This window comes from Rhinatrema bivittatum, chromosome 5 (assembly GCF_901001135.1).
Source record: "Rhinatrema bivittatum chromosome 5, aRhiBiv1.1, whole genome shotgun sequence".
Lineage (NCBI taxonomy): Eukaryota > Metazoa > Chordata > Amphibia > Gymnophiona > Rhinatrematidae > Rhinatrema > Rhinatrema bivittatum.
In genome coordinates, this window is record NC_042619.1 from 240,289,451 (window position 1) to 240,315,071 (window position 25,621).

Below are 25,621 nucleotides of genomic sequence, written 5' to 3' on the forward strand. Positions count from 1 at the left end.
GGAAGGGAGAAGAGAGAAAGGGGAGCATGGTAAGAGGAGGGGAGAGGAAGAGGAACAAGGGGAAATGGAAGAAGGCTGGCGAGAGAGGACAGAGAACAGAAAGGGGGGAGGGAAGGAGAGTGATGAGGAAAGGGAGAGAAGGGAGGAGGGGGGAAGATGGGGAGAGAAGAGAAAAGATCCTGAGCCCAGGAGTAGCAAGAAAGAGACTGAGAGTGAGAATACTTTAGGAAAAAAATTGTCAGGGCAGCCCAGTGTACCAGTTATCGATCCGCTGCGGAAAGCCAGGCGAGAGCGAGGGAGTGACTTTATACCCTCACACGCCATTTTACCCCTGTCAGTTTTGATGATCACTTCCTCTAGTTAAATACTTTAGGTCGGAAACAGCCATCTCAGATATTTCTACAAAAAAAATATCAGCTGCCTTTTTCCTCATTTCTGATTTTGCTTACGTTGGTCATATTCTTGGATCTCCTTCTGATTTTAGCAACTTGTCAACACATCTAAAAAATGATTCTACAGCAGTTCAGTCCATCCACGTGGAGGGAGGATAACTTTTGTTAAAGTGGGCCAATGAGCTTCAAATTTTGGGACCATTAAGCTAAGCCATGAATAGCTTTGCAAGAGTGATTCTGTGCATAAAAACGGCATCATCGCCTTTGTGAAATTTCTCTTGTGCAATTTGCCATTCTTATGCACAGAATTTTGCCTCCTCCTCTGAACCGTGCAGGGCTGTCAGGCTCTGCGACACCATGGGGCCCTGTGCAGTTCAGACGGGCAGAGGAGGAGGCAGAGGCAGGTAAAAAGCGCTTCTCCTCTCCTGCCAGCAGGAAGGATGGAGGGGAGAGAGGACTGCACCTGAGGAAAGGGGGGTTTGGAGAGGATCATACTGGGGTCGGGGATGGGTGAACATAGCTGATTTGCCCTGGACCCCATACTCCCCTTGGGTCAATCCTGAATGTACTAAAGTGTTTTTCTTACTACTACTTTGGCTCAGGGCTGGAAGGGATGAGTAAGGTGGGTGCCCACCTGATGCATCAGGCCGGTGGGTGCCAGGGCACCATCCTGCTGCTGTATTGAAGCTCCTGCATAGCTGATTCTTGTGCAGTCATTTCATTAGAAGGGAACCAGCCAGCCACATCTTTGGAAAAGGACTCCCTTCTACAACCCTGACCGCCCAGGGTGCTGTTTAGCCCTGCAAAAGTTCTATCATAGATCCCATCAGTGCCGCATTAAGGGGGGTACTAGGGGTGCTGCAGCACCTGGGCCCACAATTTTGGGGGCCCACAATTGATGGGAAGTGGAAAAAAATGTCTATGTGCTGTATGTAACTGAAACTTATGAAATCTAGCAGAAATGCGGCAACAGAAATAAATACGAACTCATACTTACAAATTACAATACTTATTTACTTCCTTGACTACGTCACTGCGTGTCTGCTGACATAAATCAATGTTTTGGTTCCGAACGCGTTGTTACTTCTGAAACTTATTGGTTTGTTAGATAGTTGTAGGCGTAAATTGTTTATAAGTAAATCGCCAATGACGTGATACGTCGAATTATTTAAATTCTGGATGGGGACCGATCGGCGCACTGTCAGCTGTTCGTTTGACTTGTCATTTTGGTAACGTACCACTGCCGAACTCAAACGAGGCAAAGATGAGCAAGTGACGTACGCCTTATCAGCATCAGTCTGGTTTTCAAAAACGGTACGCAGTGCAGAGAAGGGGCACCAGTGCCCAGAAACCCATGTCAAAGATACCAAAATTAACCGATATGCTTCGTATACAGCACTCTGGGTCTAAAAGAGGCATTGGCATAGGAGAAGAGGCAGGTGCTGCAAGAAGTGAAATGGAAACCTGTGTCCCTGAGCCTGCGGTGAAACCTGAAACTGGTACTGATGTCGGTGGAACTAAGCAGAGAGAAGAAGAAAAGAAAAGCACGCTGTGTACTGTAAGGATCTCGGTTTGTGGACGGACGACACAGCAGACATGCGCAATTGGTGGATAGGAAAAGAAAGTATAGACTGTCAACACAAGGATGCGGATTTTAGAAAACGTGCGGTAGGTGCAGTGTCAGAAAAGTTTATGCCACAAAAACGATGCACTATTATGTTTTTCGAGGGATATATAAATACCATTAATCAATAAACAAGATATCCCCTCTAACTAATTATGCCCAATTATTATTTTTTCAAAAATATTTTAATGGGGGAAAAAAAACTCTCCGTTGTTCAATAACTTTCAATCTCTCATAATTGAGAGCAATGTTTCTCACACGACCATCTTTTACCAAAACAATCTTTAGGAAAGAAGAGGAAGGTTTCATACAATCTCCTTATATCTCCTTATATCACCGCATACACAGCAGTGTATATAAGGAGATTGTATGAAACCTTCCTCTTCTTTCCTAAAAATTGTTTTGGTAAAAGATGGTCGTGTGAGAAACATTGCTCTCAATTATGAGAGATTGAAAGTTATTGAACAACGGAGAGTTTTTTTTCCCCATTAAAATATTTTTGAAAAAATAATAATTGGGCATAATTAGTTAAAGAGAGGGGATATCTTGTTTATTGATTGAGAAAAGTTTATGCGGCACTATTCCGATGCAAATTTCACGAGAATTACCAGTGAGAAAATTGAGTACACGTGGCTTTGTTACTCACTTTTAACAATAGTTTGTATTGTTTCGCGTGCAAACTGGTTAGTAAACAGTCAAATGCTTTCACCAGTAGCTTCAATAACTGGGGGAAAGGTGAGAAGAAGAGTACACGTGGCTTTGTTACTCGCTTTTAACAATAGTTTGTATTGTTTCGTGTGCAAACTGGTTAGTAAACAGCCAAATGCTTTCACCAGTAGCTTCAATAACTGGGGGAAAGGTGAGAAGAAGATTTCCAGCAGCCTGTCTCACTGTGATGTAATGATTGCATTGACGTCACTTCGTGGCAGCAAAGGGCGTGTTGACTATGAACTAATAAAGCAGTATGAAGGCGAGTGTTCTTACTGGCAAAAGGTCTTGAAACATGCAGTGAGCGTTATATGCCTACTTGCAAAGAGGTCACTAGCATTTCATGGGTCTGATCAACTGATTGGTTCACCATCAAATGGGAATTACCTTAGAATTCTTGAACTGCTATCTGAATACGATACTTTTCTGGCAGAACATATTGTCAGACATGCAAACAAGGTCCTAGGACACACATCTTACTTGTCATCTACTGTTTGCAAGAACTGATCAATCTGATGGGACAATGGGTTTTGGACGTCATCATTACTGAGGTAAAGGCTGTAAAATATTACTCAATATTAGTCAATTCTACACAAAATGTCTCACATACAGATCAGCTAACTGTTGCTATTCGGTACATAACCCCCAGTGGCCCCAGGGCCGATGCAACCCACTGTGCAAGCCGTACATCCGCACAGGGCGTTGGCCTGGAAGGGGCAGCGGCCTCAGGGCTCCAACAGAGTTGAGTGAGCTGCTGGCAACGTCGAGCCACAAAGAAGAGGAGGAGCCACAGATCACAGCAGTAAAGAGAAGGGAGTTGCATGGCCGCATGGTGGTTCCCAACCTGCCACACAGCAAAGATAAGGTGGCAGCAGAGGGCCATACAGCGAAGAAGAGGAGCCGTGGGTTGTGCAATGTTCACAACCACTGTGTGGCAAGGTGAGAGATTTGTAGGGCTGTGTGGTGAAGAAGAGGAGGAGTCATAGGGCCGTGTGGCAGTTCTCAACCTACCACACGGTGAAGAGTTGCCGAGCCACGAGGTCAACATGCAGAGCTGCAGGACCACATGCTAGGCGGCCAGAAGGAAAAAACAAGCCACCCGGCAGCTCCCAACCTGCCCTCCAGAAGGAGTGGAGGGCCAGTGCTGCTGGGAGAGGCTTTGGTGTATGTATGAGCAGGAGGAAACATGTGTGTGTCTGAGCATGTATGTGTGTGTGTGTGTGTGTGTGGGCATAAGCGGAGTGTGTGGGGGTATCTGAGCAAGTATGTGTGTGTGTGAGGGTATCTGAGCATGTATGTGTGTGTGTGTGTGTGGGCATAAGCGGAGTGTGTGGGGGTATCTGAGCAAGTATGTGTGTGTGTGTGGGTGTCTGAGCATATATGTGTGTGTCTGAGCAGAAGCAGAGTGTGTGTGACGTGGCTGAACATGTGCATGTGAGAGGAGACGTGTGAATGAGGGAGCATGTGTGTGTGTGTGTGAGAGAGAGCACTGAGACAGATGCAAGTTCTAGAAATGATGGAATAAGAGGTCTATATAGTAGTAAGTTCTTTTTGAGCACTAAATTCTTCACTTTATATTAGGAAAAGTTGACGTATTGAAGCATAGGGTTTTCTCTGCATGTGTGTGATTGTGAGCATGTATATGTGAGAGAGTGGGATCTTGTGTGTGTGTGTATTTGTATGTAAGAGGGAACATGTGAATGTGTGTGTGAACACGTATAAGTAGGAGGGAGCAGTTGTGAGCATGTGTGTGAGTGAAAATGTGTATAAGAATGAGGAATCATGTGCATGTGAGCATGTGCATGTAAAGGGAACATGTGCATGTATGAGGGAGAGAGCATATGTATGTATGTGTATGTTCAGATATATATCTATGAGAGACAGAGAGGAGAAAGTTTATGTATCCCTCTCTCACTAATCCACGACAATCTCAGAGTGACTAGAAATCAAAACTTTCCAGGTATGGAGAGTGTGAATTATTTTATCCTTGTTAATTTTTGGATACTGTTTGATACTATTTTATTGGTGTTTGAGAAATTTAAAACAAATTGTTTATGAGTTTTTAATTATTGGATTTCCATTCACCAGCTGTTTTGAGATATTCTTTTTATTTGTATGTTTATACTATTATGATTAATGTATTTATTATATTTCTTGACTTGAATGTTTAATGTCTGAGGATTGGTAATTTCTGTTTTTCCGATTATTGCACTACATAGAGTCTGACTTGTTGCAGTTTTCCTATTCACCTTTTGCCTGCATGTTTCTACTTATATGTTATGGTTTCTTTTTCCTGTATTTGGTGAGGGTCTTCCTGTGTTCTGTATGTATGATCGAGGAGGGGTATTCTGCTAGTGTGTAGGAATCTATAGCAGCTTGGTTTCTTCTAGTTTCCTAATAGGAGGTGTATTGGTGTTTTAGGGCCTGGTGTAGGATTGTTACTTTTTAAAGTGCTGGCAGTTAGTGCTATTTTGGTGAGGGAGGTTTATTATATTGTAATTGTAATTTACTCATGGCTTTCTGAGGGTCAAACCCAAACCTAACATGCATTACAGTAGCCCTAATGCCATATGGTTCCTAGTGTCTTTTTTCGTAGGATTTTCTGGTTGACACCAAAGAAGTGCATGCAGATACTTATGATATTTTTTTTGCCTTAGAAGACTGTACTTTAAATATTCATTTTTATGTAAAATCCTATTATAAATGCATAATTTCTAACCGTGTGCGTGGAGAGAGCAGGAGGTGGGGTGCAAGGGTAAAAGATTTGCTTAGGGTACTCATACTCTTGCACCAGCAATGGGTTCCAGGGGAGGGGGTGAAAATCCGGAGGGTACAGGGTGAGAGTTTTTAAAGTTTAGGTTGCTGGAAGGAGCTGGGGTTTTTTAGGCGGGCCTGAGACAGAGAATGAATGAAGTGTGGTGGGGGGGAAGGGGGGGGGGGCAGCAAAAAAACTAACACCGGCCCTGCATAGCCCGATGGAAAGATTCTTGACGTTTCTGCCAATTATTGCCCAGCATACTGGCTAAGAAATGGTGAACATGTTATATGCTTTCTTTAATGAATGCCAGAGGCCAGTCCTATGAAAATGAGTGAGAAGTACACTGGCATGCAGTTTGCTGTGTGTGAAAAGTGTGAGTATGCCCACTACGTTAGCGCCGTCGGCCGTGGCACGCCACGACCGGGACCGGGTGTCATGACCGCCGGCCGCAGCGGGACGAGACCAGGGTCAGGCCGGCGGTTGCAGGGCAAATAACTCACCCGGGGCGCTGAGTGTTGTGCGTGCCTCCGGAGGACTGCAGGCGGTCCCTTGGTTCTCCTGGCGATGGCTTCCGCGGTCTGGCTCGGCTGCTGGTTCCTCGGTTGAGTCGGCTTCTCCCCCCTTTGTCTCTCTAGAGCTCCGCGCGCGCGGCTGAGCTGTATTCTTAAAGGAGCCATGACCGGAAATAGTCATGGCTCCTCCTGAGACTCCTCCCCTGACATCCTGTATTTAAGGCAAGGTCGGACACTCAGACCTTGCCTTGGTATCGAGGTTCCTGGGTGAGTTTGTTCCTAAGCTCCCTGTTCTTGGTTCTTCGTCCCGCTCTGCTTCCCTGCTCCGTGGATTGATTCTTGGCTTCTGACTTCTGGACCGGCGTGCGTGTTTCCCTGGCTTGACCCTGGTACGGCTTCAGACCCTTCTCCTGATTGCTCCTGGACTGGCTCCGGACCCTTCTCCTGTTTTGATCTTGGACTCGACTTTGACCCCTCTTGTGTACCGAACCCTCGGACCAGCTTTGGACTATTCTGCGACTCCGTCCTCAGACTACTACAACCTGCTGGAGGTGCCAGCCGTCTGGAACCCACGACCTGCAGGAGGCGCCTGCATCCAGACCTTTCTTCAGTCTTCAAAGGAGTCGCCTAAGTCCCAGCGGCTGGGTCCCTATGGACTTCTCCTGGGGGGATCTCGAGCTTCCAGGGTGAAGTCTTCGTGCAACAACTACAGCCTGCGGCCTCGTCCTTGGACGGTAGAGACCTAAGGGGATTGTGTCCCTTTCAGGTGGCACTGACTCTACCTCGGAAAAGGGGTCCACCTTCAGGTTCATAACACACTATACACTGTACACTGCACATTCACTGAATCTCGTGGGGAAGTGTACAGCTGAGAGCTGCTCTATGGCTGTCAGTTTCTTTAATTTTCTCAGACAACTTCATGTATTTTTCAGCGGGTCGACTGCTAAGTGGAGTGTTCTAAAGGAACATTGTGACGAGGTTGTGAAGCAATTGTCTGGAACCAGGTGGTCTGAGTGCAAAAATGCTGGTGGCGCTCTTGTAAAGAGCAAAGGCTATGAACAGGTTCAGGAAGCTCTGGTTATCATAGCAGACGATGACAGCCAGACCCCATAAACTCAAGGTGATGCAAGGGGCTTGGCGGCACGCATGGATGAACTGGACACAGGAATCATGGCAGAGCACTAGCACGCAATCCTTCGTCACCTTAATAAAGTCAGCCTGTCTCTACAATATCCTGGTGTCGCACTGGATACTGCTGTTGACCTTCTGAAATCTCTGGTGATTGTCCTGGAAGAAATGCGGGGTCAGTTCGATGAGTTTGAGAAGAGAGGCACTGAATGAGTTGGACACAACAATCTCAAAGCAGCGACCCACCGTATCTGCAGGTGAAACCGGGTGTACGACGATGGTACCAGTCCTGAAAACATGCTTGATCCTAGACAGAGCTTCAAGGTAGAGGTTTTCCTGGTAATTGTTGATTGCAGCACTGAAAGAACGACTGAGCACGTATTAGGTGGAAAGTGACATGTTCGGTTTCCTGGGAAGACTGCAAGAGATGCCTTCAGCTGAGGGTCTCATCAAGAAGTATCCAGAGGACTTGGAAAGTGAGCTCTCTGCAAAACTGACACACTTTGCCAAGTTTCTCAATACCAGCTGAGCACAAAAGGCCCAGAAGCAGCAGGATGGCCAAGCTGGAAACACCGGTGTGAAATCAAGTGCTGAACTTTACATGTACCTGCTCCTACACAAACTGCAGCTGACGCAGACATTCCCTAATGTTGAGGTCATGCTGTATATCTAGGGGAACGAACATTTTCCAAGATGGGTATCAGTAAGAGTGAGCTTTGCTCAACGATGGGCCAGGCATGCCTGAATATGCTGTTGATGATGAGCATTGAATACGAAATCCTGTGTGCAATCGACTTTGATGACGTCATCGACGACTTTGCTCATATGAAAGCTCGCAAGGCTTCAATGCAGGTGCAGCCTGCAAACTAGCCTGTGACTGAGCTCAGTTGTATAACAGTAGTTAACACCCTCAGATTAGAGCAGACCTATGCTCTTATTTTGATTACACTGATTTAATTTATTGATTTCAAGCTGTTTCTTTTTTTGTATCTGCTTACACATGTCATTCAAAATGTTACTGTGTGTAGTTTTAAAGGAATCACAGAAAGCATCGTTAAGCATTTAGCAGGTTAAACGTTTGCTAGGGGCCCGCTTTTTGGCTATAGCACCCAGGCCTGCACTAGCCTTAATTTGGCTGTTGTGATGAGATGGAAGGGAGCACTAGGGGGCGCTCCCCAGTGCAGGACAAGGAGTGTGTGCCCCTGCAGTGAGATAAGCCTCGTCTGGGAATGGAATTGAAGATGTGGAGCTTGGAACTCAGGAGACAAGACGTTAGGCTTGGAACTCAGGAGACAAGACTTGGAGCTTGGAACTCTGAAAACAAGACGAGGAGCTTGGTCCCTCAGGTGCCTTACACAGCCCGTAGGCTGGTCGCAGACCACACTGTCCTCTACGTGACCTACACAGCCGGACGGCAGGTCGCGGACCACGAGAGGAGCGGGCAAGCTCTGGACATAGACACAGGTCAAGAATAAGTTACCCCTTGGATCCTCTGGAGTCGGAACAGGATACAGTCTTTAAAACACGGAACTTGGAAACCGGAAGCTCGGATCACTTAAAAACAAGGAACCTCCGGAGGCACAGGTACTCAGGACCTGGGACATCTGGACTAGGACTCAGACATCAAGACTGGAGCAGTGGAGACATCAGGACTGGAAAAATGGAGGCATCAGGACTGGAACAATGGAGATATCAGGAAGACAACGACAGAAGCCAGGCAGGAGCAGGACGCAGCGAAGTCCAATGGAGGGGAAGCCCCCAGGAGGACTAGCTCCTTGCCAAGGAGAGGAGTGAAAGAGCGAGGAGCCCTTTTGTAGGGCTCTGCAGGAACGCCCAGGGAGGAGTCCAAGGAGGGCCACACCTGCGCTGGCCCTTTAAATCCCACTGAGAGGCAAGGCCTCGCCCCTAAGATAAGTGGGCAGGACCCTGGACAGTGGCGTCCTGCCGCAGAGGAGAGCAGGAGGAAGCTGGGCCGCAGGCAGGCCCCAAGGCTGGAGTGGCGGCGACCTGCCGCGGAAGCTGGGGGCAGCCCCAGCTGCGGTGAGACCAGGGATGAAGGCCCTCCCAGGCCGCGGAGCGACAAAGACGTCGGCGGCTCCTGCCGCGTAGGTAAGCGCCTGCTCGTGGCTAGGCCCACGAGCAGGAGCACATCAGCGGCTCTGGGTCCCATAGTCTTCTTCAGCCTATGTGAGGGTCTAGTAGCTTGAATCAGCCTTTAAAGGACCTTAGCTCAGACTCTGGCTTCAGAGAACCTTTTCTTAAAAAAAAAAAAAAGAATACTAATAACGTTATGCAAAAAAAAAAAATGTTAACCTAAATTAGCTTTTATGATTAACATTCATAGAGAAGAAGCATCCCTTGGAAACAAGACATCTGTCACTTAGAACACAGCATTTTATACAGAACAAATATTTAGAAACATGAGATGGACTGAGGGTGCTTCCTGACTAACAGGCCGATACAGTACAGTGCGCTCCGGTGGCGCGCACTGTTAGCCCAGGTTTGGATGAGCGTATTCGACACGCTAGCTTTACCCCTTATACAGTAAGGGGTAATAGCGTGTCAAAAACGTGTGTCCAACCCCCCCGAAACTAATAGCACCCGCAACAGGCAAATGCATGTTGATGGCCCTATTAGTTATTCCCACGCGATACAGAAAGTAAAATGTGCGGCCATGCCGCACATTTTACTTTCAGAAATTAATGCCTGCTCAAAGGCTGGCGTTAATTTTGGCCAGCACCGGGGAAGTGCACAGAAAAGCAGAAAAAACTGCTTTTCTGTACACCCTCCGACTTAATATCATAGTGATATTAAGTCGGAGGTCCCAAAAGTAAAAAAAAAGTAACAATTAAAAAAAAAATTAAATTAAAAATCGGCCCGCAGCCTGCAGGTCGGAAGACGGACACTCAATTATGCCGGCGTCCGTTTTCCGAACCCGTGGCTGTCAGGAGGTTTGAGAACTGACGCCGGAAAAATTGAGCCTCAGCTGTCAAACCCGCTGACAGCCGCCGCTCCTGTCAAAAAGGAGGCGCTAGGGACGCGCTAGTGTCCCTAGCACCTCCTTTTACAGTGGGCCCTAATTTGCATAGGCCACCCTCCTGAATCACGCGCCCAGGAGAGTGGCCTGTGCGCACGCCGGGAGAGTGGGCGCTGGCCAGCTCTCCCGTGCGTTTTTCTGTATCGGCCTGTGAGTGCAGATCAGTCTCTAAAACCACAATAGCTCTAGTTTTGACGCAACACTGCCTCCTAGCAAATTCATCCAAGAATGAAAATAAAAATGCTATTTGCCCCAGCAGCTGTCAATCAAACTGACAAAGCTTCTATCACAAAACTTCCACAGATATCCTGGAAAGACAAATTGCCCTGGGGATGAAAAAGAACACCTTTTCTTTTTGGCTCTGCACATTTCATTTAGATATTTTCAATGTTTTTGAAAGATTGGGGCCTCATATATTAAGGGGGTTCCCCCCCCCATTCTGTGGGCCATTTTCCAATAGGCCCCACAGTTTCAAAGTCCGTGGGCTCGTTTAACGAGTGTACTTTATGCAGATTTTCCAAGAAAAATGACCCACATGCAAAGTATCCATGTGTTTTGCACCTGCTAGCTGTGTAGGAAGTGCAAAATAGCGCACACGTATTTGAAAATTAAATGTGTGTGTGCTGCTTTCTCCTTCAACCTAAGCACGCCCACGGGAATGCCGGATTTTCCCAAGGCTAAAAATGCGTGCGCTTTGGAGCCTGTGCATACTTTTCGTGGCATTTGCAAAGGTCGTTTTCCAATACTTATTTATTCAGGGCCATGCCTTTGAAAATGTTCTCTGTGTCTATTGGGTAAAAAGCCTTAGCTAATTAGGACCACAGAGGCCGATGTAATAAGGCAGGGGTGGTGAGCTCCAGCCTTCGAGAGCCACAAACAGGCCTGGCTTTCACGATATCTACAATGAATATGCACGAGAGAAATCTGCATGTACTGCTTCCACTGAATGTAAATATATCTCATGCATATTCATTGTGGATATCCTGAAAGCCAGGCCTGTTTGTGGCTCTTGAGGACTGGAGTTGGCCACCCCTGCAATAAGGCGTGCGGACCTTAGTGCTGGTTTGGTTTTTTACTCCTGTTTTGGCTTGCATTTTTCTATGGTATCTTAACCCTGCTACTGCATTTAACAAGGCTTTTGTGTGGAATAAATCTGTGCTAAAAGAGTAGTTAAAACCAGTGCTAAGATTAGCGTGGGTGCATGTAAATCCCCATGTTTTAGTGAAGGCTTTAACTATTGCCCAGCAATGCAGGGAGGTGCACTAAAGGACAGACCACTTAAGGCACAGTTTCTTAACGCTGGAAATTTAATACCCGAACTTTGGAAGGCATGAGATATAAATACTTTTAAATAAATAAAAGTTAATTCCTAGTGGCCATATTATTCTATTGCTATGCCCATGTGGTAGTGTCTAGCTGCTTCCACCACACTGGGCACAGCAAAAGACAGCATTAAGAACATAGGAAATGCCATGCTGGGTCAGGCCATGGTCCATTGAGCCCTGCATCCTGTCTCCAACAGTGGCCAATCCGAGTCTCAAGTACCCGGCAGGACCCAGACATAGACCTGTTTCCTGTTACTCACTCCCTGGGATAGCAATAGCTATCTTTGGTCTACCTGGCTAATAATGGGTTTTTTGGACTTTTCCTCCAAGAACTTGTCCAAATCTCTTTTAAACCCTGTTATTCTAGTCACCTTGATCACACCTTCTGGCAACAGATTCCACAGCTTGTGTGCTGAGTAAAAAACATACTTTCTACTATCTGTTTTACATCTGCTAGCTGTTAGTTTCAATGGCGGGTCCCCTTGTTTTAGTATTATTTACCTGTTACACCTCACTCATGATTTTATCCATCATGTCCCCTCTCAGCCGTCTCTTTTCCAAATTGAAGAGACCTGACCAGAGCAGTCTCTCATCACCGAGCATCCGTTCCATTGCTTTTATCATTTTTGTCACCCTCCTCTGCACCTTTTCTAGGTTGGCTATGTCTTTCTTTCTTTCTTTTATTTTATTTATTTACAGATTTTTATATACCGGGGTACGTAGGCAACATCACCTCGGTTTACATTCAACAATAATTCAGCATTGCGCTTTACAATGAAACATAGTAACTGAACAATTACAATACCATGTATAATTTTGTATTAATAGAATATAAACAATATATGGTAGACTGTGGAAATAAGGAAGAAGAGTAGAGGATTCAGTTCATTAATAGTAGGCTTTTTTAAATAACCAGGTTTTGAGGTTTTGTTTAAATTTTTTGTGGCAAGGTTCCTGGCGTAATTCAGAGGGTATGGTGTTCCATATAGTTGATCCAGTAATGATGAATGATCGTTCTTTTGTACTAGAAAGTTTGGTCAGATTGGGTGCTGGGATCTTTAGTTTGGCTAAATGCTGGAATCTTGTTGGGTGGTGTGAAGTTTTGAATTGAAGATGATCGGTGAACCAGAGCATATCTCTGTTTTGAATTGCTTTATGTATCAGCGTCATAGATTTATATATTATCCTGGAAGCCACGGATAGCCAGTGCAAAGATTGAAGTGCTGGAGTAATGTACTCGTGGCGGCTTGTGTCAGTGATAATGCGGGCAGCTGCATTTTGCAACATTTAAACCACTGCACTGCATCACTGCACAGGGTCAGTTACTGTAGGCAGCCAGAAGGCTGAACCCAATGAACATAAGATGCTCTTTCATACAAAAATACTGTGACTCTGTACTTTTTTAAATGTAGGTTTTGCATGTACAGCAAAGGGTAACCTGTGCAGAACAATTCTTGATGAAGGGAGGATCACTCTCCAAAGGTAATCAGAGAACCTATGGAGTTAGTCCAACAAGTAGGGTCTCACCTACAACTTGTTTGCTGATCCTTATTTCAAAATCTCAAAATCTTTATTTCTAGCTTCTTATTACACACTCCCTGACAGTTTGGTTTGTCTTATCTGTAACCATCCCCAGTACCAAGACATCACCTATTGTGAGTACTTAACATGAACATAGTGCCTTCTTATACTCAGTGACTCCATGCAGCAATGAAATACCTTTTCCAAAGTAGTTGTAAAGCAACAGTGCTCGCTCACAGAGGCTTCAGAATAGCAGTTAGCTTACTTTTCAGCATTATTGCGTCTTCATTTGGTCATACTCATAGGGTTTCTTTATTTTCTCTCCTAATATATTCATTTATAATGCATATTAACGCTTTTGCTAGGACCGTGCCCTTCTTTTAAAGGGAAATCTTCTCTCTTAAGTTTCTTCTGTTTCACACTGTCTTCATGCTTTTCTCATAGGATCGCCACAGCAGTGCCCTTGATTTAGGAGTTTTCAACAATTGTAAAAATCCCTTAAAAGGGAACTTAGATGATTTCATTTGCTCTAGCTGCTACGTGAATTATCTACATTTTTTTGGGGGGGGGGGGGAGGAGCTGGCACTTTTGGGGCACTCATTTAACTCATTGTAGTTGAAGGGATGAACACTCTTGTAAACTGTATGTGTGCGCATGTGTTAGTTTTGTTAAATCAGAAAATGTGACCTAGAATTTACCAGTGGGCTGGCTTCAATCCTCCAAAGTCCTTAAAGTTAACCAATAAACACACTGTTGATTGGATTATAATGCACAGTACAGCAGATTAGCTATCAAGTTAATAATGAAACATTGTCTTCCTTTATTGGTAAAGATCTAAAGCCGCATGAAGAAGCAATGAAGAGTAGCAATCAATTTTTTAGTGGGAAACAATGCATGAAATGCCTGTTTTACAATAAGGAAGTGTTACTAATCACTGCTAAGAGAGGCATGAAACCATACGCACTCTGCTTCACTCAGGCGGTCTTTATATCTCCCTGGAACGATGACTAATCCTGTTTATTTGAACAACTTCAAAGCCTGTGATTTGACACACTTGGTGAACACGCAACAGATAGTGACTGACAGCTGCAAATTTTAACTAACAAAAAAGGTGGATCTCTTGGCCCGTAGCTACAGCTAATGTTCCAGCTTTTAACCAATCAAAGTCTGCTTTGTCACTGGCCACTGCTCAGAGAAGGGGAGGCAACTGAAGTCCATTTTGCAGATGCCAAAGAACTAGTAGTGTTCTATGATACTGTTCTCATGAAATCTTCCCTGAAATGTAAGAACATAAAAAGTGCCAAGCTGGGTCACACGAAAAGGTCCATCAAATCCAGCATCCTGTCTCCTACAGTTGCCAGTCCTGAAAAGTAGATCCAATTTTGTGTTGCTCACTCCTTGCCAGAAGTGGTGGGTTTCCTGGAGTCACCTTGTTAATAACTGTTTATGGGCTTTTCTTCCAGGAATTTGTCCAAAACCCATGCTAGTTGCTGTGACCGCATCCTCCAGTAACAAATTCCACAGCTTGATTGTGCACTGAGTGAAAAAAATACTGTCTCCAATTTCTTTTATATTTACTACCTGTTAGTTTCAAGGAGTGTTCTCTGGTCCTAGTATTATCTGAAAGTTAAATAACTATTCCCTGTTTACCTGGTTCACCCCACTCATGACTTTATAAACCTCTATCATATCCCCTCTCAATTGTCTCTTCTCCAAGCTGAAGAGCCCTACCTTATTTAGCCTTTCTTCATAAGGAGGCCATTCCATCCCCTTTACCATTTTTGTTGCCCTTCTCTGTACCTTTTCGAATTCTGCTATATCTTTTATTAGATGGTGTGACCAGAACAGCACATATTTAGATGCCCAGTTCTCCAGTCTCCTTCTGCAGTCCCTCACAGTCTGCCTGTGTTTTAATTACTTTGAATATTTTTGTGTCATCTACAAATCTCATCACTTCACTTGTTCCTCTTTCCAGAATATTACCGAATAAGTTAAACAACAACGGTCCAATACAGATTCTGGGGCACTCCATCTTTTGCCACTGGGAAAACTGACCATTTAGTCCTACTCTTTGTTTCCTATCTTTTAACCAGTTACCAAGCTACAGTAGGACAATGCCTTCTATCTCATGACTTTTTAGCTTTGAATTTATTAATTCTTTTAATATATTTGAAAGATATTGAGTTCCAAACTCATTGGCTAAATGCACTTCCAGTTCACATGGAATACTGGTGAAACTTGTTTCAGAGAGAGTTACATAAGGACTGTGTTCTCACAGCAGTGGATAAGAGTAAAGAATGGGTAGAGAGAGGCAATGCAAGATAAGTTATAGAACTATGACCATCCAGTGCACTTGGTGCATTCTACAGATGAGAAATTTTGGCTTGTAGCTTTTCTTCTTCTTCTGTATTCTTCCAGCTCAGACAGACCCGGAGAAGGGAACTGGGACCATGAGCCTTCATTCACAAATACCTTATTTAATATCACCTCGTCCTTCCTTTTGTTGCGAGCGTGAGGTGTAGTTGCTTGCTTGAGAGAAAGTGACCCTTAGATCATGGCACGACCTCAGGGCAGAGCTCCAAGGTACACACTGCAGGAGGCAAGCGTATACAGACAAGGGCTGGACTTGGAAAGTAGCTTGGACTTGGCACGTAGCTTAGATTTGGAACATAGCTCACTCAGACCTCCACTGAACCTGTACGCATAGAGTGAGACCCAACAACACAATGCTGGTTTCTAAGGTAACTCTCCGGCCACTCAATATCCCTTTCAGACCTGCCGCTTGGGAATGGCTTGAGCGTCAGAACAGACGAAGGCTGAGGATACAAGATTTTGGAACATGGACGAAGGCACTGGAGATGTGGAACATGGACAAAGGCACTTGGAGACGTGGAATATGGACAAAGGCTCCTGAGATGTGGAACATGGTCGAAGGCTCAGGTTCAAGTTCAGCTTCAACAGGCACTGCACCACAGCACATACTACACAGCCCAAGGGCTAGTCACGGACCACACTGTCCCACTGCGTGTCCTACACAACCTGTATGGTCGCAGATTATGCTGGGAGCAGGGCAGGCTCTGGACTGAGAGATAGACATGGACGAGAGCCAAGACATCTCTGGGAATGAGGAACATGGCATGGAACATGGCTTGGAATGAGGAACATTGCATGGAACGAGGAACAAGGAGATCTACTGGCTGGACAAGCTCTAAAAGACCGGAACTAGGAACTTGGTACTTGACTTGGAACTCTAAAACAAGGATGGATTCCGAGGACTTGACCCAGCAATGATGGACTTGGAGAATGGCATTGTACCAGAAGATGCCCTACACAACCCACCGTGGGCTAGTAACAGACCACAATGCTGGCAAGCCTGGAGAAAGGACGAAAGTGGAACTGGAAGACAGAACTTGGGAACAAGGACTGGAACATCTGGAACTTGATAGAAGACTTGGACGAGCGAAGACTCAGAAGACTTGAACAAGGCGAAGACTCAGAGGACTTGGATGAGAAATTGACATGATACCAGAAACATGGAACAGGCAACTTGAAGGAGCTCCAGCGAATAACAAGGAGACCAGGAACATGAAGAACAAGAAGACTGGAACATGAGGTTCAGCATCTCAAACGCATGACCATGGAAGACCTTGAAGGATGAAGACACCATGGACGACCATGAAGAGTCTTGTTAAGGCCACGGTGAACTGGCAGGGAAGCCCTTTTATAGGGCTGAAGACAAGACGAGGCGATGACATCCTCAAAGAGGGCTGTGGGGCTTTTCTTGCCGCGAGCCCTTTAAATTCTAAGAGATGAGCGTGCCTAAGCAGAAACCGATGTCAGGCGGCATCCTACCCACATTCAGAAGGCAGAGGTGTTGGTGGCGTCCCAGCCGTGAGATGGACAGCATCGGTGGCGGTTCTGCCACAGGAAGGGTCGGCGGCCCCCACTGATGAAAAGCAACACACCGTGGCACCTTGGGCTGCGCCAGCGATCAGCAGTGTCAGAGCTCCATGCCACAGGGAGAGCACGGGGCCAGCATCCAGCCAGCAGGGAGATGAGAGGCCATTCGCGGGCTTGTCCTGTGGCAGTGTTGCAACACCTTTTAAACTGCCCATTGCAGACTGCAGTTATTGGCCAGGTGTCACACAACTGCCCTTCTTTCTGAGCATGCGATCATGGTTCCTCAGTCTGGCCACTAGTTGTTGCTGTTGAGTAATGGACAAATCTTCCCTCCTTCGTGGGCTGCAAATACTGCTTCTGCAGCATTTCTGGCCAGGAATCAAACTCCTCTGTATAGCAGGACCAAACACTGCTACTAAGCCACCGGGCCAGATAAGATTTTTGATCAGGTCTTTGGAAATAAAGATCAGCAAAAAGAAAAAAACAGTAGATATCTTTTTTACTAAGTAACTGAATACATTTTTTGACTAGCTTTTGGGTGCTCTACTTCCTTCATCAGGTCAAAACAAAATGAGCAGATCAAGGCAAAGGATAATGTGACCTGAATAATATGAAAGTAAATCATAGATTATATTATTTGTATTTATTTAGCTCATGCCTCTTTATTGGTAGCTCAAAGAAAATTGCATTCAAGCACTATATGTATGTCCTTGTTCTGAGAGGCTCCATGAGCTTATAATCTAAGCTTATTTTCTTCCATTTTGCATCTTTTGGAGAAGGCTTAGTAAATAAGGCCCTAAGTTTGTATCAAAGTCAACAGAGAGAGACATGACTTACAATGGGATTTGAACCATGTGCTTCTCTAGTTCTCAGGCCACTGCTCTAATCACTAGGCTACTATTACACTGGTGAGGTGACAGCACAACTGTAAGAATGTTGACAGAGGCTCAACAAAATTCTGCCTGGTCCTGAGCGAGGAAGCCCTGTCCTTGTTAAAAGCATCATTATGTTTATGAATGGTAATCTGCCTTGAGTTGGTTTAATGATAAGGCGGAAAATCAAATTAGAATAAATGAATAAATACATTCTTTTATGTTTGTTTTGAAGTATCTGATCATTTTAATTTTAGAATGTCTTACTTTCTTGGATAGTTCTGAATCATATGGTCACTGAAAACTGTTGCAGTCTGGATCTGAGAAATGTTCACCAAAGTATTGCCTTGCTCTTCTTTGTGATGTGTTATTTTGTGTGTCTGTCGATTTATTCTCTTGCCAGCCTAGCATTCCTCTTCACATTTTCTGCACTGAATAATATATATTACGTTAGAGGGCATTTCAGCTTGCTTGGTAGCTTGCTGGCGCCCCCTGGATAATTCTTATGTTGGTCCAATAACTGGCAAAAAATGTGAAATGGGCTGCTAAACTGGCAAAATGGCAGAAGTTAAAGACGAAAATAAACCGTCACAGTTATACGATTTAATTGTTGTGAGCTATAATGAATATCCTCTACTACCTCTCCCAACATCTCTCCTCACAAACTCCATTCATCAAAACTGTTACTCCATTATCTCCGCTCTTCCTCTTAATCACCAACTCCCAATGCCACACTTTCCATCTTGATATACAGGGTGCCTAGAAAGGCCTTCCTGAGTTGGTGCTTCATGCCCCCTCTCTGGCCATAATCAACTCCTGTCTAAAAACCCACCCCTTAGAGGCTGCTTATAAATCTTAAATCCTGGCCTTGTTAATTTTAACCAAGTTTTTCCTGAAGCCTCATATTTGTCTTGACCATGTATCTTGACTAGATTATAAGCTCCACTGAGCAGGGCCTGTCTCTTATGTGCATATGTACAACAGTAGTAGTAATTACACAATACTATTTATCTCTTTGACACATTGCTTGCTTCCTGACATGATGTTCAAAACAACTTGCATAAAAATAGTTCCACCATGGACAAATTTTCCTTTTGCATCCTTTGGGGACTTCTTCCCCCTTCATCTTGGGGACTTGTATAATTTGCTGTTTTCTTTTCTTATTTGAAGATTATGAGGAGAAGAATTTTTATTTTTTGTATTATGCAATTTTTTTTTTTTTTGGAAGATGTTTGCGTTCTTGATTGAATTATTAAAATCGAATAGAAAGATAATGAAAACAAAAAATAGTTGAGTGGAAAACCTGGCAACCTCTAGGGCACGCATGGATTGTTGGAGCTTGGAGCCTCTGTTTTCAATCCAGTGCTGCTCATGTTTGACAACAGAAGAATGCAACCTGACAGCACATGTTCAGCGCAGCCACAGGAAAGTAATCAAGCGACAATCACAGGTTGAATGAGAGAGGGTAGCTGGCAGCAGGGAGGTGACTCTTTCTACCATATGCCTTTTCTCTTGCCTTGGATCCATGGTGGCATTTTTTGAAGTGTCGGTACTTGATTCCTTCCATTACCTGGTTTTAATTAACCTCCTGAAGTCCCTTTTGTGTGGGTGGTGATGTCAGCTGCGCCTCTGAATAGAAGCCACCCCGTCAATATTTTTTTGGAACGAACTCCTCTTGAATGGGCCCAATCAGCCAGGGTGGGGGGGGTCTGTTTCCTCTTTAATCCCAGGTTTAATAGCACGAGCTGAAGACAACAAGCAGCCCCAGCAGCCTCTCTAAGCTTGATTCCATTTGACACAACCCACCCTCTTTTGTAAGCCTCCTAAGGAGATTCCACCTCAAAGTACTCCACATAAGATTCCCTTCACAAGTGTCATTGAGATGAAACAGGCAGAATACTGGGACACACAACGCTAGGCCTCAGCCTTCATGACCAATGCTGACACTTCTTTCAGATGCCTTTGTAACTATATACCTTTGGTGAATAAACCCATTTTACTCACTAGAGTGCTTGTACAGCGATAGCCATCAAAGGCGGACAAGTGAATGCCATCATATACATTCTCTCTTTTTTTTTTTTTCCCTATATTCCTACTGGAACATGTTTTCATCAGATATCTCAGGGGATTATCATTTTGCCATGGCAATATACCAATAAAAATTCAAATGCAGAACAAGACAGAAAGGGAAAGGAAAAGAAAGCAATTATTTCTGAGGATTAAACTTACAAAAGGAGCACAAAATACAGCAACTTATTCTAAGGGCTTTTTTGTTTTATGTATATGTGTGTATTTTCTTAAATCAAGCAAAAATGTGTGGCACAGCATGGAGAGGGGAGAGAGTTTCAAGTTTTACTTTACCTAACTTCTATGGATTTGAAAAACAAAAAAGCTTTATTATGAGAAAATCTCTACCACCCTCTCATTATTTTTGCTATGGGAGATGTTTGATCTAAAGTCTTTTTTTCCCTTGCGGAGGTGATATCAATGAAGTCATGGAAACTAGGAGAGCATGTTGCAATTGAAATAGGATTTAGATAGTAAAGTTCTATAGTGTGTAGTTTTAGCAACCATATGGGTCCAAAAGAAAGCTAGATTTTTTTTCATATGGTGTTGCCTTTTATTGTAAGAATTATCCAAGCCACCAAGCAAAATAGCTGCTGAGTTGAAACACTCTCCCACCCCTGCAGCAAAATTGTTTTCATAATAACCCATAATAATCAAAAAGTATAATATTGTACTAATAATCTAGTGGCTAATACTGTGAAGAAATGAAAACAGACGAGTGGACAGTGGGACTATATGGCAACACTCTCTAAACTTGGTTGAAGTGAACCCAGTGAATTGTGGAGACCGAAAGAAAATGTTGATGGCAGGGATAAATGAAAGAGTAATCATGATTATGCAAAAACGAGAGGCATCAGTCACAAAGGCTGATCTGCTTAGATATAGCTGCCTTGACTGATCTGAAAAAGAGTATCAGGTCACTCAAAATAAACTAAATACTAGTTCATTCGCATCTATAAGAGAATGAAGGTCTTGGAAAAAATAGGTTGGGGAGTCTTAAAGACAGTAAAAATTGTCAAAGGAAAAAATCTTGTAAAAATACTTGGCCTGAAAGAGTCTGTCATACTCACAGTTTAGATATTTTGTCAGGTATAACTAAAGGTAGACCTCAGACATTAAGAGGATGACTTTAAAAACTGTGTGTGCACCCAAATACACATGTATACGAGTGCGTGCAAAGTTACTACACTATTTTATAACCTATGCGTATATAATATGTGGAGATTATAAAATATGTGCAAATATGTGTGCAAACGTGTGCATCTATAAGAAATGCATGCCACACAAGCGCAGAGTTATCCAGATAACTTCTAAGAAATCTCCGTTCAGCTAACAAAGGTCTATTAAAAATTCCACCTGCTCGCCACAAACAACTTACCTGAACTCGGAAGAGAGCCATATCCCAAGGAAGTCCCGAACTCTGGAACACCCTCCCAACCGAACTGAGAACACAGCAAAATTTAAAAACCTTCAAAAAAGAACTAAAAACTTGGATGTTCACCAAAGCCTACCAAAACACCCAGTGACTCTATGTTATAATTTCCCTCCCTACTGGCCCATATAAACATGCAGAACCAATCCAAAGCATGTAATATAACCTGTACAGTTTAACAATCAAACTATGTTTATAACGCCTTCAATAACTATGCTAACAAGCACGTGAATTTTTGAACACTCTGTTAAACATCGAAACTTTGCAAACCGTTGTGATGGCGAAACCGAACGACGGTAAATAAAACTCGATAAATAAATAAAATAAATTAAAATAAATAAGTGGCAGCAAAGCCACTACTTAGATAAATGTGAAAAGCGCTGCTTGTCCATCTAAGAGGGGCTTTTCAGACTTATCCAGTTAATTAAGATACCAGGATAAGTCTGAAAAAAAGCGCTACTTAGATCAGCTAGCCAGATAAGGCTAATAGTGCTACTTAGCTGGCTAAATCAGATAGCTGGATAAGTAGCACCATTAGACTTATCCACTATCTGACTTAGGGGGTCAGCTAGCTATCGCATGTGAAAAGGGACTTTTCACGTGCGTTAGCTAGCTCGGGGCAGAGTCGGCCCGGAAGAGGAGGAGTCAGGGCAGCACCGGGGCCGACGCTGTGGACACACTGCTGGCGGCGAAAGGTAAGATTCCTTATCGCCGCCAGTTTCGCACCAAATAACTACACCGAATAACTGCCGGCTATCACAGAACCGCCCCCCGCTTCGCCCCCGCTAACGCCAGATTCTCTAAGGTCTGCGACCTTAGAGAATCCAGGCCTTAGCTGGGTAAGTAGTGTTTTAAGACTTATCCATCTAAGCAGTGCTTTTTTCCCCAGGCTTATCTGGCTATCTTACTTAACCCGATAAATCTGAAAAGCCCCTCTTAGATGGACAAGCAGCACTTTTCAGACTTATCTGTCTTTGCTGCTACTTAGCCAGATAAGTAGGAATTTAGCCGGACAAGTGTGTGCAAAATGATATACACATTTCATCTTTCCTTCCAATTTTAAAAGGATATGTGTGTAGATTTTACACGGCTAATTTACCCTTCCCGCCTCGTACGTTAGCTTTTACACATGTTTAACTCGGGAGATTTTCTAACCTGCACGCAGCGATGAAATAACCAGTTTTATCAACTGGTCCGCCAGTTTGCCCGGTCCATCTGCAGGCAGTGAGGACCCTTCTGGCTCTTCAACCTGAAGTCCAGAGCCCCCACCAACTCATTTCATCCTTCAGCCCCACCCACTCATTTTTTCACTTTTAAGATGTTTATGATCACTTACTCCAGATACTGAGCAGACGTAAATATACACAAATAAGCTGCCAAATTTACATGTGTAAATTACTTTATAAAATAGCAATGTACTTGCGTAAATGTTAGCCCCCTTTCCAGAACACTGCTGGCCAGCTCCTTTTTAAAACATGCAAATTTACTTGTAGACCCTGATTTATGCATGTCTGTTGAAGTTTTTAAACTAGTATATACTTGCATATATGCTGTTTTACATATGAAAGTGCTATTTTTTTTTAATGCACACAACTTTTGAAAATTCACCTTTAAGTGGTCTCCTATCACTATTGGGAATAACTGACTCAAAAATGAGAAAGGAAGTCTCGGGGTGGTTTTAGACTATGTGATGCATTAAGCTACGGATCTCTGTAACAGTCAGATTTTTTTTTTTTTTTTTTTGTGACACTTAAGCAAGTATGGCTGTTGATTCCCTTTCGCGAGAAATATCTGGAAGTAATTATTCACTTCTTTATTATCTCATGTATTGACTACTGCAACTTCTTATATTCAGATTTACTTGCTAAGAGTACAAGCAAACTGTAAATGATACAGAGCACAGCTGCCTACTTATAAGAAGCCAATAAATTCAGAGAATATATCCCCCTAGTCCAGAGCTTTCCAAACTTTTCATGTTGGTGACACACTTTTTAGACAAACATAATTTCAGGACACAGTAATTCATCTACTAGCAAACCAGAGGTTAAAGGTTAAATGAACAAAATGTATTTTGACAATTTACGTATGTTTCCTTAAATATATACATAATAAAATGTTTCACGACACAACCTATCTTGTGAAAACCTTTCATTTATATTAAAAATATATAATATTCCAAGATTAATGTTATTGTTATAATTTATGAGTAACAATAATAAAACAAAGTTATTGTGTTATTCAATTTACCTCTTTAATGAGATATATGAGCTTTTGAATATTTGATGTTAATAAAAAAGTCCAAAAGGTCTTCTGCGTAATTTTAAAAAGCTGGCCAGTTTCACACTATAAAATTATTGATAGCCTCATTCAACTAATTCTATATGGTTATGAGAGTGAAGTCTGGAATTTATAGGAAGGGACAGAATGTCAATATAAATCCTGCACCTCCAGTTCTGTAACTCTCTGCATCCACTGAAATTCCCCCAAACAATGGAGCTTGGATGTTTCCCTTACAGCTCATCATACTAAAAGATATTTTCAAATTCTGGTGTCACCTCACAGTAACAGCAGCACAAACACCTTCCACTGCCAGGCACATTGTGAACTAACACAAAACCCCGCAAAAAAGACACTCAAAATCTATACTGCAATCCCATCATAACGTAACAGTAATAACACCAAGGACTCAAACAACAATAACCCTACCTGTGAAAAAGCAAGGGTAAATATTAACTGGGTCCTAGAATACCAATATACCACCTACTGAGGAAACAAAACAAACCAGATTGCTATAGATCCCTATGCTAACAGAATCTCTCATCATGGTCACACACACAGAGCAGAGACAGACCCTCACCAAATACAGACTACAAAATAAAGGAGCACAAATTAGACAAAAACTGAAATGGAAATCCCAAGAAGCCAGACTCTCTGTATTAACAATGGAAAAACAGAACCACCATTCCTCATAAAACATAAAATCAAGAAACATAAAGCATCAGTTATAATAGTAAAACCATACTAATAAAATAATATTTTAAAACTATTGATAAATAGAATTTCTATTAATTAAAATCATATACATTTTTTACAATTTCCCAAACACCAATAAAATATTTCAAAACAGCACATTTATCAAATAACACCCAATAATTAAAACTAATAAGGATTTTAAAAAGCCCCTGCTGTCCATACTTTGGAGCTCTTGATTTCCAGTCACCCTGATATTGTCAAGGATTAGGAGGTTATCCTCTCTCTCTCACACACATACTCACATGTCCATTCTCTCTCACACATACACTGTCACATACATACACATTCATGCTCTTATATCCACCATAACCTCTTGCTCTCACAAACACTGACACACTCTCAGGCTCTAAGACACTCTCTTCCCCTCCACACACACCCCCCACACAAACTCTTACTCCCCTGGATTTTCTCATACACACTCATGCTCTCACTCTCTCTGGCTCCCTCACATACACACACACATACCCAAGCAAGTTCCCAATCATTCTCATACAAACACACACACCCAGGCAAGCTCCCAGTCATTCTCACACACTGAAACTGACCCCCAGGCAGGCTCCCATTCATTTTCATACCACTCCCTCACCATTCCCCAGGCAGGCACACATTCATTCTCACACAGACCCCCAGGCAGGCACCAATTCATTCTCACACACACACCCATACACCACACACAGGCAGGCACCTCTTCTCACACATACAAACCCCAGGAAGACACCCATACATTCTCATACACAGACACACCCTCAGGCAGGCACCCATGCATTCACACGCACTCTACGGGCCCTCAGCTTCTCTCTTACCTCTGGGCCTCCTCTTCACGGGTCGCTGCAGGATGGGCTCTGCAGCAGCCGCCCTGCTCTTCTCGGGCCGATCCGCTGCAGCGGCGGCCCTGCTCTTCTCGGGCCGATCCGCGGCAGCGGTGGCCCTGCTCTTCTCCGGCCGATCCGCGGTGGGGACCCTGCTACCGGGCCTCCTCCTCCTCTTCTTAGCTGACAGCAACAACGCTGCTCCTCTTCTGCACGTGGCCGACGCTCCTCCCCCTTCCTGCTCGTGCGGCTCCTTCAATATTTTTCTTCCGGGGCCGCATGGGCAGGAAGGAGAAGGAGCACCTGCACGTTTAGACGTCACCTTTTTCTTCTGGCCGTGGTGACGTGAGCTCCACCACGGCCTTGCCGATCTTCCTGCCGGCACGGAGCACAGCGATTCTTCAGTACTAAGCCGCCAGTGGGATCAGGTCCACCGGCGGCCGCATTGGCTCCCACTTGCCGGTGTGTCACGTGCACCGGGCTAGCGCGACACACCGGCACAC